The 17,413-nt window shown below is 37.7% G+C and overlaps 1 non-coding gene across 1 annotated transcript; it reads left to right on the plus strand.

The window, feature by feature from the left end:
- Nucleotides 1-821: 821 nt before the first annotated feature.
- On the plus strand, nt 822-928 carry LOC131176953 (small nucleolar RNA R71). Its single transcript, XR_009146744.1, has one exon. It is a non-coding gene; the product is annotated as a small nucleolar RNA R71 (small nucleolar RNA).
- The last annotated feature ends 16,485 nt before the right edge of the window (nt 929-17,413 follow it).

Raw genomic sequence — 17,413 nt, forward strand, 5'->3', positions numbered from 1 at the left:
TTTTGTGGTTGGCTAGGTAGTTTCCCATAGGAGTTGCTTCCGATGAGCTTGCTTATTGAGCCAATTGAGTCTCAAACATGCGGTTGTGGACTTGTAATTAATCCATGGTTTGTCTCATGTGTTGCATTTCTTCCTCCAATTTGCTATTCATCTTGCTTTGTTCAGCAAAAAATTTCTCCATCATGCTTTCCAAGGTTGGCTTCGGTTCATGAGGTGGAAGGAATTGTTGTGCTCTTGCTTGATATCCAGGTTGTGGCTGCCTTGTGGGCTGAAATTGAGGCTGAAATTGAGGCCTATTCTGCTGCTTATATTGCTGGTTATGAGGATAATTTGATCTTTGACCTTGTTGAGCAAAAGTTGCTTGTGGTCTCCATGTTGAGTTGTTCACATTAGAGAAAGAGTTCCCCATAGCTTTCTGTTGATAACCTCCTGCATAAGCAGCTTGTTCTTGCAAATAATCATCACCATAAGAAGAGTAATCAACTCCACAACTTTGAGTTCCATCTGTGAAGGCAACTTGTTGCATAGTTGTAGGAGTTGAGGTTGTTGCCTTTGTGCAAAAATCACTAAGAAGCTGAGTCAACTGATCAAATCTTGCATTCATGCAGCTAATTGAGTCAAGTTCATAAATCCCAGCCTTCTTTGGCTCAAGTGCTCTAGGATTTCCCCACAAATGGGTATGATGAGCAATCTTCTCTAATAGATCATAGCATTCTTCACTTGTCATTCTCATGAAATCTCCTCCTGCTTGTGAATCAATTGTGTTTCTTATGGCTGGAGTAACTCTGGTATAGAAATTCTGAACAATCATCCATTTTGGTATTTCATGATGAGGACATTGCCTTTCAAGCTCCTTAAATCTCATCCAAGATTCATACAAAGTTTCATCATCTCTTGGCTTAAAAGCTACCATCAAATTCCTCAAATGAGTGGTCTTCCCAGGTGGGAAAAACTGAGATAGAAAAGCTTGAGATAGCTGCTCCCAAGTTGCTATAGTAGCTTGTGGAAGTGAGTCATACCACTCCAATGCTGAATCCCGAAGAGAGAATGGAAATAAGGTGAGCCGAATCACTTCATCTGAAACTCCAGGCTGCCTTTGTGTACCACATATCATCAAAAATTTCTTCAAATGAGAATGAGGATTTTCAAGTGGACTACCTCCAAATTGTGAATTTTGAACCATTTGAATAAGACCAGTCTTTAACTCAAATTGATTAGCTCCAATGATAGGTCTGTTATCTCTCACATCAGCACATCTAGGAAAAGCATAATCCAACATGGATCTTCTCTGAGGATTATTTTGATTAACCACTTCATTTTGCCTATTTTGCTCATTTCCTCCATTGTTTCCACCAATAGCTCTATTTTGATTCTCCATATTTTCAATTATCTCCTCTTGCTCAAATCTTTTTTGTTCTTCTTTTCGTGCTTCCTTTCTTCTCTTGAATTCCTTTTTGTTGGCTCGATTGAATTTTTCAATTTAGATTGAACAACAATTGATATCACTTGTGCTTTTCGATCGTCTCATAAACAAGGAAAGTACGAAAAACACAAGGAAACGATGGTGAAAATAAAGAAAATAAAAATTCTAATTAGCTTAAAACAATTAAAATCCAACTTAAAAACAATTTAATCAGTCTGAATGATTTTGACCGTTAAGCTAAGCGGAGGCATTTTAGTCATTTTCAGCCTTCCGAAGGTGATTTTGGCCGACTTGTCTAGGTGAGTAAATAATTAATATGACATAAAAAAACAAGTAACATAGCTAAAAATTAAATTCAAACATGATATAAAAGAAAAGAAAGAAAAAGGAGCTAATTCAGGAATTATGATGTCATGCTTAGGTAATTAAAAGTGTATTGGCCAATCAAATTTAAGCAAGTCCATTAAAATGAAATAAAAATGGGTAATGAGGCAGAATTCTAGAAACCCAAAACCAGCTCCTCTCTCTTCTTCTTCGCCACCACTCACTCTTACCCATTCCACCATTAACAACCTTTCATCCTTCATCTTTCTTAGATTTCTTGCACTAAAAACCCTAACTACCAACACAAAAATTCATCCTATCATCTTGTTGATTATTGTGGGAGCAAAAAGAAAAGGAAACCAAGACTTTGAGGATAGGAAAAATTCTGCCACTTGAGGTTAGTGCATTTATATCTTAAAAACTCATTATTTTCATGGTTTGGGACTTGAAACTAGTAAGTATTGTGATTTAAATTAACAAAAACTTATGTGTATAACATCTTGAATTTTGGCTGCCCTAGCTATGGAATAGGGGGAAGTGTTTTGATGAGCTTAGAGTGGAATAGAAACCATGTTGAAGTGATAAACATATGAGTAATGCATTGGTAGCTACTAAGATACATGGCATAAACCATGAATTTGAATTAGGGTTTGGAAAGGTGAAAATGTGACTTGGCTTAGGAAATTATTAGAGAGCATTTTAATGGTCAATTAGTGACCATTTTAGGTAATTTGACCAACAAATGGACAGAAAAATGAGATTGCAAAGTGAGGATTGCAGGCTGCCCTAGGATAGCAGTATAGGGACTGAAAATTCAGTCCCTTTGCACTGCCATAACTTGGGCTGTGTTAGTCCAATTAAAGTTTGGCCAATTGGACATGAAACTAGGCTTATAATAGCACATTTTTTTCTGAAGAAACCATGCCCAAAAGACCAAAGCAAGAAGACCAAAACTTGGCCCCAATCCGGATACCCTGCAGTTGGTTCTGTAGAATTGACCAAATGAACAGTAACTGTTTATTTGGCCATAACTCACTGTAGATTTGGTCAATTGACCTGAAATTTTTACAGTAACAATTTAAGACATAGACAAACAAGTTTCATGAAGGAACCTACCCCAAATTATGGCCAGAACCCATCCAACCAAGTGACTCTAGTTACTGTTCATGCACTGTAGATAAGGTAATTTTCTGCAGAATGCACATTCGGCCAGCTTGGGTCTTTGGACCATATCTAGAGCTACAAAACTCCAAATGGAGTGATTCGGAAATTCAACTAGACAAAATAAGGAACAACTTTCATGTTTTACATTTCTTCAAATTCCTACAGTAACAGTGTCCAATGGAACAGTGAAGTTGACTTACCAAAACTGAAAATTCTGCTTTTGTTGAGTTACACTTTGGAATGGTATTAACACTTAATGCCAACAAGTTTTAAACACCAAATGTGGTATGTTGGGAGTGCCAAAGTCAATGTACACATTTGTATTCTAAAAGTCAACATTTTTGTTGACCAATGATGAATAGTGACACCAAAAATTTGAAATTCACAAATTGAAGAATTTAAAAGTTTCAAATGCCCTAGTATACCTAACAAGATTGGTTTGGATAGTTTGGCATGCCAATAGGGTTCGATTAGCAAGATCGCACATGGCAAAATGCTATTCTGTGATTTCATGGCTTTTAGCCATTCCGACTTTGTATTGAGACATGGCCTTGTGCTCGATATTATTTGGCTTGTTAGTTACATTTGCACTGCCGGTAGATGCATATGTGACCGATGGTGTGACACGAGGTACTAGGTACCCGAGGCGCTTACCGTTATCCACCCATTGCCTAGTGTAGGTTACTTGGGGCAACAGATGAATGAAAATGAGCAATGTAGACGAAATAAAGGAATTGATATACAAATACATGACAAACAAAATATGCACATGCAATACATATTTATATCTGTTATTTCTTGTTATTTTATTATTGCACCACTAAGCATTATTGCTTAGCGCGTTGCTTTTGCCACGCGTAGGTTCCGAGATACCGATCGTGAGCCCAGAGACCACAACCGGGTGAGTCCATCCGCTTCGCCGAGGTCCGTGTCACCTCAACTTCTGCTGTGCATTGGTAGGACACTAGGTGTAATTTTGACATTTTGTAACTAAATTTTGATTTTTCTTCATATGTAATTAAACTTGTGTAATGTATATTGATGTATATGTAAATTATGAAAATTGTATTTGTTAATAGAAATTGAAATGTTGAAATCTTGATATTGAGTTTGGTGTTGATATTGGAGTTTGAGATGATGGAATAAAAATATTGGAAGTGTTTTTAACAGGTTCCGAAGAACTGTTTTCTCCATTTTTAGCCGATACTCCGCCGGATTTTCTTTAAAATTTTCGGAACCTCAAAATAATAATGTTTGAGATAAATGGCTTAAATAAATCATATTTCATAAATTAGTTTCAAAAGCATGATACAAATTAAGTAAGGTATATTAGAGTATGCCGGTACACCGTGTGGCCTTACTTACTCAGGTATACTGTACACGGGTAAGGGGTGTCACATTTAGTATAGCTCAATTGGTAAGAGGCGAAGCAAATCCGTGAGGTGATATGGGTTCGAATCCTAGCTCTGCAGGGCGAAGGGATTGAACTCCACCAAAGCGGACAGTACCGATTTGAGTTGCATCGCAGGCCTCTAGAGGGGTACGCCGGCAAGATGGCCACCCATAGAGGGGCTTGAGCTGGGGCCCACTAAGCCGGGGTGTGACAGTAGCGATGGGTGACCGCACTGGGAAGTTACGACGAAGGCAATTACAGACCCCAGGACCACGGGGAACCCTTGAAATTAAATTTTGAGACATAACTAAAGGTTTATTAAAATGTAATTGACACTAGAAATATCAAAGAAAAATTAATAAATTAGTATAAAGAAAAACAAAAAATCGAGAAACAGACAAAAAATCGGTGTTACCGAAAAATCGGGAATATAGCCCAAAAGGGGCATTTTGGTTATTTTGCACCTAGAGTTGCCTTTTGACCTCAATTTCCATTAAAAAAAATGATATTATACTTTGAAAATGTCATTAAAAATAAAATGAGATACATAATGTAAATAAAGAAAGAATGGTGGTTAAAGTGTAAATTGTGAAGCTTTAAATCATTAAACATTAAAATATGGTTTAGTGTCCACTAACTCCTAATTTGGGACACCTATATAGGACTTTGGGACAGCAGATCCCACTAACTTAGTCTTCTTCTTCTTCTTTCTTCTTCTTGCAGAAATGAATCTTTCAACAACACCTCCATGGTCGCACACCTTGTGAGCTTCATTAACCCATCATCAAGCCATGATTCTCACACTTCTCTTCACTAAACCTTGTCTACACACCTTGGGCAAGATACTTGGAGCAAAAGAAGGAAGTTTGGTGAGGTTTGAACAAGCTACAAAATAGGTAAATGTCCAAATCCCCCCTTACTTTTGTAAACTTCATGTTTAGGTTGAGGTGAGTTGAATGGTGAAGAGAATGGAAGAATTTATTGAGTTATGGAATTGTTCAATTTGTAGCCATGAGAACCTATGTTACTTGAGTTTTCTTACCTCTAATGGATGGAAATTAATGTTGATTTAGTCAATTTAAAGTTGTAGTAAATTAGTTTCCATGTTTATGTATATTGAGTACTTGAATTTAAGGGTTGGAAAGTAATTTGAATACCTTAGCAACCGCCATCAGTAACACCCTAAGTTCGTAGTGCGCTCATTGCGGTGACTGTTGTCCTGGACTAGGATGCCTAGAACCGTTTGATATGAGTGAGGAGACATAAAATAATGAAATACAAGAAAAGAAAATACAAGAAAAACAAAGGAAAATCATAGCAAAGAAATTTAACCAAGTTAAGCCGAGAACCCTAGCGATGGTGACTCAGACGAAGTCACTGCGTGGACCGTTGACTAGCCCTGACTGCGAGGAACCCTAGAAAACATTTTTAGGACATAAATAGACCCTTATTGAAGTATAAATCTCATTAGAAAGATTAAAGAAAAATTAAATAATTAGTACAAAGAAAAGTGAGAAATCAAAAAACAGATAAAATACTTGTTACTAAAAATCTGAATGCCACACGAACAGGGGCATTATGGTCATTTGACATCCCGAAGTGTCTTTTGACCTAAATGTCCATTAAAATAATAATATTACACTTAGAAAATGAAATAAAAATTAATTGGGTGGTACCTAAAGTAAATAGCTAAAATCATGGGTTAATGTGGGATTAAGTGAACAATTAGATTATTATATGATTTAAACCTAGTTAGTGGACCACTATAGGATTAATTAAACACTAAATGGGGCTGATGTAAGTCCACTATCTCCAGCAGCAACTTCATCTTCCCCATTTTCCCATCCAAGCCGAAATGAAGAGGTGAAGAATCCACCATTAACGTTTTCATGCAAGCTCTCATAACTCTCCATTTTCAACTCCAATCCCTTAAGTGGCTTCATGAAAGTTTGTCTACTCATCACAAGGAAGAGTTTGATACTAAATTTGAGAAGTTTAAGCAAGGTTTAACAAGCTCCAAACATAAGGTAAGTTCATATTTTTGAAGATAGCTTTGTTAAGTTTTGTGTACATGTTATGGGTGTTGGTTTTGTGAAGAAAAATTTTGAGTTTGAAGAGTTATTGTTGTGTTCATTTTGGACAGCCATGGAGTCATGTATTTGATGAGATATTTGTGCATATATTTGATGAGAATTGTTGTTGATCATGATGACTTAATAACCTAGTGAATTACTTCACATGTATAAGGTGATTTTGGCACTTGGATGAGAATTGATGAATTGTAGGGCAATGTGGTGTTGAAGAAGGTTTTGGCAGCTTGGGAACCCTTGAATAATTGTATGTATTGATGGAAGTGTTGGCAGAATGTTGACATAGAAGAATTGATGAATGTGTATGTAAATTAGTAGTGGAAATTATATGTAATGAATAGGTGTATTTATGTACATATATTGCTAAATTTGGACTTTGTGGTTTAGGTTGTATTTGATGTATTGAGAATGTTTGTATTCTGTCCAAATTAACCATAGTAAGAAGTGATAAATGAATATGGAATGGTATAAAATCAGAATAAGGTATGGGGATTTAAAGTAGAGCAAGTTAAATGTGTGTTTGAATTGGGGTTTGAAAGACATATAGAGGGCAGTGTGCAAATAGACCTATAACTTTAAATGTGTAACCTCAATTGGTATGAAACCAATTTTAGGTGAAAATAGGCACAAAATGTGCCAACTTTCATTGAGAAAACATACCAAAATTCTGCTTGCAAGGTGACCTAAGAAAATGACCAATTCGGATTAGGTGCAATTAGGACCTGAAAAATGACCAATTGGGCAGCAGTGAGTGTTTAGGCCATAACTCACTCAAAACAGGTCCAATTGACCTGAAATTTTAACCAAGAATAGCTAAGACCCATACCTACAAGTCTTATGAAGACACCAAAGCCCAGAAATGACCATAAGCAAGTCAAACAACTTGCACAAGTTCGGGTCCAAAAACTGGCCGAACCAGAGTTGACCAAATTGACCTAAAATTGACCTAAATTGATACCATTTGACCAGCAATAGCGTAATGACCATAACTTGGTCTACTTAACTCGGATTGACCTAAAATTTTGCACCGCGGTCCATAAGACCTAGATCTACAAGTTTTTAGTTTTGACCGAAACCCGAAAACCGAGGGAACTAGGCCGTCCGGCTAGGTCAAACTAGTATCCCGGAATCTAGCAAGTTGCATTAAAATGCACTAAATAAGGAAACGAGTTTGGCAAAACGTACCAAACCTAAAACCCTATCGAATATGACATATCAATGACACTAAGACCTAATTTACCTAGAACACGTCGAGAGTCGGTATATTAGGTGATTAAGCAAATAAAGGTATTCAGTGAATTGTTTATCGAACATTATCGTTAGAGGCAAATTAATTTAGCACTGAAACACTTCAAATTGTGTTTCTCAGTTGACAAGGACTCAGCAAAAGGGAAAGAAATATCGAGTCAGACCAGAGACAAATATCGAGGTTTGTGCACAACAACTGTTTCTTTTGAATTATTTTCAATCGAAATAAATATTGACTATTTGTATATCATTGTTTTAAATTGTGAAAATGTGTTTGATGGACACTTATTGATTGAAAAATATTGTGAATGGTTTGAAATCGTGAAAATTTGTTTGAATGACATTGATGGATACTTATTGATTGAAAAGCATTGAAATGGTTTGAAACCACACTATCATGTATATTGATTGTATTCCTCATTAGCTTGTCTAGTGGGACGAATTGAATTCCCTCTCCGGCTCAAGTGTTGAGGTGTGTGCCGTTGAGGACGAATTGATGAGTACTCATATTTTTGCTAGCTAGCTATGTTATTCCTCATTAGTCATCGACTTTGGGACGAATTGAATACCTCATTAGCCATTGGCTTTGGGATGAATTGAACTATGGATCATGATTAAGCTGTGTGTGATTTATTGATGTGTATTATGAGATTGTGAAATGGATTTAAACCTCATTGACATATGTTTCTTTGAATTCAAACATGATCCGACTTATGGAAAATTATTGTGATATTGACAAATGGAGTTTAAATTCTTGTTGACATTTATTGTCTTGAATTTAACTATGGTTTTAAGTATCCACTATTTACATGACTTATGAATTGTGATTTAAATTGTATTTGGTTAATGTTGTGCACCACTAAGACATTGTCTCAAATGATAGCTTTTATTGCCGCAGTAGAGAGGCGACAGTGGCAAACAGACTAGGTCGCTAGTACATCCAAATGAGGGATTACCGGGTATAATGAGTATACTAATATTTTGCTTTTTGTACTGTAATGTATGACACTGTATGTACATATTGTTTTGGTTTTGAGCAGTTGTAAATTCAAATTGTACCTTGAAGTTGTAAAATAATTATGAGCTGTTTTGACTTGTAAAAGCTGTATTATATTTCCTTATCTCAAACTTTGAAAAATTTCTATGGAATTGAGTTGATAAATTGTTGTGTTGAGAAATGTATTGGAGTTGAGATTTGGAAAATTATTGAAGTGCTTTTTACAGGTTTTCTGAAGAACTGTTTTATCCAAAATACAGATGGCACTTTGCCAAAATTTTTACAGAAATTCCAAATAAACCAAATGAGTTAGTTATTTCACTCAGTTCACCAAAGTCTTTAACACTGTAAATAGTGTTCACCCCTGCAAAAGAAGTAAGAAAAGTTTTTAAAATCCCTTGTAGTATATTTAATGGGTTATCAGTAGACGGAGTTGGTAATTCATTAGGTATACTACGGGATCATGTTATGCCTTACAGAGGGGTAGGGTGTGACATGTTTTGGTGGTATCAGAGCAAAGTTTTTAAATTCTGTTTTCACCTGTTACTTGAATATTCTTTCTTCATAGTGCAACTGCTCAATATCATTGTTTGATACATACAGTACATTACATTATAAATATGCACTAACAGGAGGAAATCTCCTTGTGTTATTTGTTCAGGAGATCTTAAATCCTCGCATTGAATATGGAAGAGGGTGATCGCTCACCAATCAATCTATTGAGGCTGAGGTGCTAGGGTATGCCTCTGGCATACATAATTTTAGTGGTTCAAAGACCACCGCAGCATCGCAGCTTTCGCCGCTCGCTTCAAGAGATGGTCGCAATGTTCTAACAAATGGTCGTAATGCGCCTACTCAAGTCCCAAGATGCATACACTGGTACAACCACGCCTCCTACAAGGCAAGATGACAAATTGATGAAATATGGGTCTACAGAGTTTAAGGGGACAGTAGATCCTCTAGAAGCTGAACAATGGTTAGAGAGGATGGATTGGGTGTTCAAGAAGCTACATTGTACAGAAGAGCTTAGGTTTGAATACTCAGTGTCCTTACTACAGGGGGTTGCTTATGACTGGTGGAAAACCATTCCCACACCGTAGAGCTGCAGTGCTAACATGGAATGACTTCCTCAGGAATTCAGTAGAAATATATCCTCGATGCTTATGTAGACCGTGTCGCAAGAGTTCCTAAGTCTAAAACAGGAAACAGATCGTTGGTCGAGTACGAAAGAGAATTTTCCCGCTTTAGCCATTATGCAGTGAGTCTACTCTCTACCAAAGAGGAAAGATGCAAGAGGTTTGAAACCGGCTTGAAGCCCAGACGAGTACAAGTGATCGGCTTCAAACACACTAACTTCTCTCGAACTTATTTCTCAAGCTCTAGAGTTGGAAAGAATTGAATTTGAGATCGCTCCCGAGAAGAAGAGGTCGAGAAGACAGAGAAAGAGGGAAAATCAAGAGAATGCAGTTCCAAAGTGGTCATACCTGGAAAGAGGAAGAACTATGGGGACATGGCAGAGGTGGCAAGAAGTCCGAAGGGGAAGATATTCGTGATGAGACCTCCCTATCCGACAAAGCAGAGTACCAGAGGTTCCTATCCTCCCGCCAATGTGAAACATGTGGAAGAAATCATGGTGGATCTGCTACAAGGCTATTGGAGCTCGTTATAACTATGGAGGCACAGACACTTTGCCAAGGACCGCACCAAGAGTCGCAGAGTTGGACCACCTCCTACCACCGCAGAAGGGTCCGCCTGCAGCCCCGTCACCGTAAGCTCACAACCACCTAGCAGAGGTAGAGGCAGGTAGAGGTAGCTGCACAGCCAAGGCACAGTAAAACAATCAGAGCAAGATAGTGCCCCAGTCAGAGTCTATGCAATGAGGCAAAGAGAAGAGGCTGAGACATCTGATGTTGTAGCTGGTACCTTCTCAACTTTTAACCAAAATGTGTTTGTGTTATTTGATCCGGGCTCTACCCATTCTTATGTTAGTGCTAGCATCATTGATTGCATTGTCTCCATGTACAAAAATGGACTTTGAGGTGCTAGTAACAAGTCCACTAGACAGAGGTCGTGGTTAATAGAATGTATAGAGATTGTCCTTTGGTGATCCAAGGACACACTTTCCGTCGATTTCATTGAAATGCCCTTCAGAGATTATGATATCATCTTGGGCATGGATTGGTTAGCTAGGCATCATGCCATGATTGATCAGATCAAGACACCACTTTTGGCCTTCCTCAAGATGATGTGGTGATACAAGGAGAGGCGCTTATTGCCATCAAACATCATTTCGCCGCACTAGCCGTAAAAATGATCGTAAAGGGGTGTGAAGCATACCGCACATGTGGTAGACACCCAAGTGGGAAGTCCAAAGATTGAAGGACATCCCTACAAGACATGGCTTTCCGCATGTGTTTCGATGAATTGCCGTGATTACCTCCGAAAGAGAAGTGCGCTTGAAATTAATGTTATGCTCGTGTGGATCCAATCTCCATAACGCCATACATAATGGCACCAGTAGAGTTGAAGGAGTTGAAGATACAATTGCAAGAATTACTTGAAAAGGACTTCATCCGCCCTAGTGTGTCACCTTGGGGAGCACCAGTGTTATTTGTTAATAAGAAGGATGGTACTCTCGCTATGTATAGACTACCGCAGCTGAATAAGGTGACAATAAAGAATGTATATCCATTGCCTCGCATTGATGATCCGCTTGATCAATTGAAGGGTGCAAAGATTCTCCAAAATTGATTTGCGATCCGTTACTATCATTGAAGGAGCAAGAGCAGAGTATACCAAAATCGCTTAACTCGGTATGGCCACTATGAGTTTCTAGTAATGCCATTCGGGTTAACAAATGCTCCAGCTGCTTTTATGGATCTGATGAACACTATTTTCAGACCATATGTTGATCAATTTGTGGTGGTGTTTATTGACGACATTTTGATATATTCAAGGAATGCAGAGGAGCATGACAGACATCTGCGGATTGTACTGCAGACTTTAAGGGAGAAACAACTATACGCCAAATTATCGAAATGTGAATTTTGGCTGAAAGAAATCTCCTTTTTGGGACATGTTGTGTCAACTGAAGGGATCAAGGTAGACTCCAGCAAGGTAGAAGCTATCCTTAATTGGAAGCCGCCAGAACATCACGTAAATTCGCAGCTGGTCTAGCTGGATATTACCGCTGGTTTGTGAAGGGGTTTTCTATGTTATCTTCTCCACCGACCAAACCGCTGGAAAGATGTAAAATTTCAAGGACGTATAAATCTCAGCAGAGTTTTGATGAGTTGAAGAGGTGTTTGACTGAAGCTCCAGTCCTCACTTTACCTACTCCGGGTAAAGAATACACAGTTTATAGTGATGCTTCTCATAATGGGTTAGGCTGTGTAATGATGCAAGATTGGAATGTCATTGCTTATGCATCACGCCAGCTGAAACCGCATGAGAGGAACTACCCAACACATGATCTGGAGTTAGCAGCTATTGTTTTTGCTCTAAAGATCTGGAGACACTATTTGTATGGGGAGAAATGCTTCATTTACACAGATCACAAGAGCTTGAAGTACTTAGGCACCCAGAAGGAATTGAATTTGAGGCAGAGGAGATGGTTGGAACTCATTAAAGACTATGATTGCTTAATAGACTATCAGCCAGGGAAAGCAAATGTGGTGGCTGACGCCTTAAGTCGCAAGACTATGGCAAGTCTCAGAGTTTCTCCTTTGTCCATGGTATATGAATTGAAAGCACAACATGCCAGTTTAGAGATTGATGATGAGGGACAGACAGTAGTTGCATGGCATGTATAGCCAGTGTTGATTGATCGATCGTAATGGTCGCCAGAGTGATGAAAATATCGGTTACTGAAAGAAGTCCAGCAGGGTAAGAAACTTGAATTTTCTGTGAAAGATGATGGTTTATTGCTACATCAGGGCAGGATGTGCATTCCTAGTGATGTGGAATTGAGACAGATCATTATGAAGGAAGCACATGAGTCTCCATTTGCTATGCACCCTGGTGGAACTAAAATGTACAGAGGGTCAAAGAACATTACCGTGGATGGGCATGAAGAGAGATATAGATGAATTTGTTTCCAAATGCCTAACTTGTCGCAAGTAAAGGTAGAACATCAAGTTCCAAATAGTTTGTTACATCCTTTGTCGCACTGCAGTGGAAATGGGAACGGATAACTATGGATTTTGTTACAGACTTCCAAGGACACAGAGTAGTCATGATGCAAGATGGGTTATAGTTGATGATTGACCAAGTCCGCCACTTTTTGCCGCTCGTATGGACTATAGGCTGGAAAGATTGGCCAGATTGTATATATATAAGATTGTAAAACTGCATGGAGTGCCAGTATCAATTGTGTCTGACAGAGATCCTAGGTTCACTTCTAGATTCTGGGGTAGTCTTTAGAGAGCCCTAGGAACTAGATTGAACTTCAAAGACAAAGATTCCACCCACAAACAGATGGCCAGTCTGAAAGGGTTATTCAGATATTGGAGGATATGCTACGGGCTTGTGTAATTGAGTTTGAAGGTAGTTGGGATACACACTTGCCTTTGATTGAGTTTGCTTATAATAACAGCTACCAATCGAGCATTGGGATGCCTCCATATGAAGCTTTGTATGGCAGAAAGTGCAGAACTCCTTTATGTTGGGATGAAGTAGGTGAAAGGAAGATGATTGGGCCAGAAATTATTCAGCAGACAGAGGAAAAGATCAGATTGATCAGAGATAGACTCAAAGCTGCATCGGACCGCCAGTAGTCCTATGTTGATCTGAAAAGAAGAGATATTGAATATGCAGTGGGTGATAAGGTATTCCTCAAAGTTTCTCCTTGGAAGAGGATTATGAGATTTGGCAGAAAGGGGAAACTGAGTCCTCGTTTCATCGGACCATATGAGATTCTGGAAAGAGTGGGTCCTTTGGCATATCGGTTGGCATTACCTCTAGAGCTAGCAAGGATACACAGTGTCTTCCATGTGTCCATGTTAAGGAGGTACAGATCAGACCTATCTCATGTATTGTCAGTTGAAGAGATTGAAGTAAATCCAGACCTCTCATATGAGGAAGAACCCATAAAAATTCTGCCTTATGAGGTGAAGCAGCTAAGGAACAAACAGATACACCTGGTTAAAGTGCTATGGAACCACCATTCAGGCCAGGAAGCTACTTGGGAACGTGAAGAGGATATGAGGAGACAAAGACCCACAAATTCGCAGACTAATGCTGTAAAATTTCGAGACGAAATTTATTTAAGGGGGAGAATTGTAACACCCTAAGTTCGGTAGTGCGCTCATTGCTCGGTGACTGTCATTGTGGGATACTAGGATGCCTAGAACCGTACTTCGATATGAGTGAGGAGACATAAAATAATGAAATACAAGAAAAGAAAATACAAGAAAAAACAAAGGAAAAATCATAGCAAAGAAATGTAACCAAGTTAAGCGAGCCGAGAACCCTAGCGATGGTGATCAGACGAAGTCACTACGTGGACCGCTGACTAGCTCCCGACTATGGGAACCCCGGAAAACATTTTTAGGACATAAATAGACCCTTATTGAAGTATAAATCTCATTAGAAAGATTAAAGAAAAATTAAATAATTAGTATAAAGAAAAGTGAGAAATCGAAAATGCAGATAAAATACTTGTTACCGAAAATCTGAATGCCACCGAACAGGCATTATGGTTATTTGACATCCCAAGTGTCTTTTGACCTAAATGTCCATTAAAAATAAATAATATTACACTTAGAAAATGAAATGAAAAATTAATTTGGTGGTACCTAAAGTAAATAGCTAAAATCATGGGTTAATGTGGGATTAAGTGAACAATTAGATTATTATATGATTTAAACCTAGTTAGTGGACCACTATAGGATTAATTAAACACTGAATGGGGCTGATGTAAGTCCACTATCTCCAGCAGCAACTTCATCTTCCCATTTTCCCATCTAAGCCGAAATGAAGAGGTGAAGAATCCACCATTAACGCTTTCATGCAAGCTCTCATAACTCTCCATTTTCAACTCCAATCCCTTAAGTGGCTTCATGAAAGTTTGTCTACTCATCACAAGGAAGAGTTTGATACTAAATTTGAGAAGTTTAAGCAAGGTTTAACAAGCTCCAAACATAAGGTAAGTTCATATTTTTGAAGATAGCTTTGTTAAGTTTTGTGTACATGTTATGGGTGTTGGTTTTGTGAAGGAAAATTTTGAGTTTGAAGAGTTATTGTTGTGTTCATTTTGGACAGCCATGGAGTCATGTATTTGATGAGATATTTGTGCATATATTTGATGAGAATTGTTGTTGATCATGATGACTTAAAAACCTAGTGAATTACTTCACATGTATAAGGTGATTTTGGCACTTGGATGAGAATTGATGAATTGTAGGGCAATGTGGTGTTGAAGAATGTTTTCGGCAGCTTGGGAACCCTTGAATAATTGTATGTATAGATGGAAGTGTTGGCAGAATGTTGACATAGAAGAATTGATGAATGTGTATGTAAATTAGTAGTGGAAATTATATGTAATGAATAGGTGTATTTATGTACATATATTGCTAAATTTGGACTTTGTGGTTTAGGTTGTATTTGATGTATTGAGAATGTTTGTATTCTGTCCAAATTAACCATAGTAAGAAGTGATAAATGAATATGGAATGGTATAAAATCAGAATAAGGTATGGGGATTTAAAGTAGAGCAAGTTAAATGTGTGTTTGAATTGGGGTTTGAAAGACATATAGAGGGCAGTGTGCAAATAGACCTATAACTTTAAATGTGTAACCTCAATTGGTATGAAACTAATTGGAGGTGAAACTACGCACAAAATGTGCCAACTTTCATTGAGAAAACATACCAAAATTCTGCTTGCAAGGTGACCTAAGAAAATGACCAATTCGGATTAGGTGCAATTAGGACCTGAAAATGACCAATTGGGCAGCAGTGAGTGTTTAGGCCATAACTCACTCAAAGCAGGTCCAATTGACCTGAAATTTTAACCATGAATAGTTAAGACCCATACCTACAAGTCTTATGAAGACACCAAAGCCCAGAAATGACCATAAGCAAGTCAAACAACTTGCACAAGTTCGGGTCCAAAAACTGGCCGAACCAGAGTTGACCAAATTGACCTAAAATTGACCTAAATTGATACCATTTGACCAGCAATAGTGTAATGACCATAACTTGGTCTACTTAACTCGGATTGACCTAAAATTTTGCACCGCGGTCCATAAGACCTAGATCTACAAGTTTGTAGTTTTGACCGAAACCCGAAAACTGAGGGAACTAGGCCGTCCGGCTAGGTCAAACTAGTATCCCTGATCCAAAGAAGTTGCATTAAAATGCACTAAACAAGGAAACGAGTTTGGCAAAACGTACCAAACCTAAAACCCTATCGAATATGACATATTAATGACACTAAGACCTAATTTACCTAGAACACATCGAGAGTCGGTATATTAGGTGATTAAGCAAATAAAGGTATTCAGTGAATTGTTTATCGAACATTATCGTTAGAGGCAAATTAATTTAGCACTGAAACACTTCAAATTATGTTTCTCAGTTAACAAGGACTCAGCAAAAGGGAAAGAAATACTGAGTCAGGACCAGGAGACAAATATCAGAGGTTTGTGCACAACAACTGTTTTTTTTGAGTTATTTTCAATTGAAATAAATATTGACTATTTGTATATCATTGTTTTAAATTGTGAAAATGTGTTTGATGGACACTTATTGATTGAAAAATATTGTGAATGGTTTGAAACTGTGAAAAATTGTTTGAATGACATTGATGGATACTTATTGATTGAAAAGCATTGGAAATGGTTTGAAATCACAGCTATCATGTATATTGATTGTATTCCTCATTAGCTTGTCTAGTGGGACGAATTGAATTCCCTCTCTGGCTGAAGTGTTGAGGTGTGTGCCTGTTGAGGACGAATTGGATGAGTACTCATATTTTTGCTAGCTAGCTATGTTATTCCTCATTAGTCATCGACTTTTGGGACGAATTGAATACCTCATTAGCCATTGGCTTTTGGGACGAATTGAACTATGGATCCTGATTAAGCTGTGTGTGATTTATTGATGTGTATTATGAGATTGTGAAATGGATTTAAACCCTCATTGACATATGCTGTCTTTTGAATTCAAACATGATCTGACTTATGGAAAATTATTGTGATATTGACAAATGGAGTTTAAATTCTTGTTGACATTTATTGTCTTGAATTTAACTATGGTTTTAAGTATCCACTATTTACATGACTTATGAATTGTGATTTAAATTGTATTTGGTTAATGTTGTGCACCACTGAGACATTGTCTCAGCGATAGCTTTTTATTGTTGTCGCAGGTAGAGAGACAGACATGGCAGCATACTAGGCTGCTAGTACATCCAGCGAGGGATTACCGGGTATAATGAGTATACCAATATTTTGCATTTTGTACTGTAATGTATGACACTGTATGTATATATTGTTTTGGTTTTGAGCAGTTGTAAATTCAAATTGTACCTTGAAGTTGTAAAATAATTATGAGCTGTTTTGACTTGTAAAAGCTGTATTATATTTCCTTATCTCAGACTTTGAAAAATTTCTATGGAATTGAGTTGATAAATTGTTGTGTTGAGAAATGTATTGGAGTTGAGATTTGGAAAATTATTGAAGTGCTTTTTACAGGTTTTCTGAAGAACTATTTTATCCAAAATACAGATGGCACTCTGCCAAAATTTTTACAGAAATTCCAAATAAACCAAATG

The sequence above is a fragment of the Hevea brasiliensis genome, unplaced genomic scaffold (assembly GCF_030052815.1).
Source record: "Hevea brasiliensis isolate MT/VB/25A 57/8 unplaced genomic scaffold, ASM3005281v1 Scaf294, whole genome shotgun sequence".
NCBI lineage: Eukaryota > Viridiplantae > Streptophyta > Magnoliopsida > Malpighiales > Euphorbiaceae > Hevea > Hevea brasiliensis.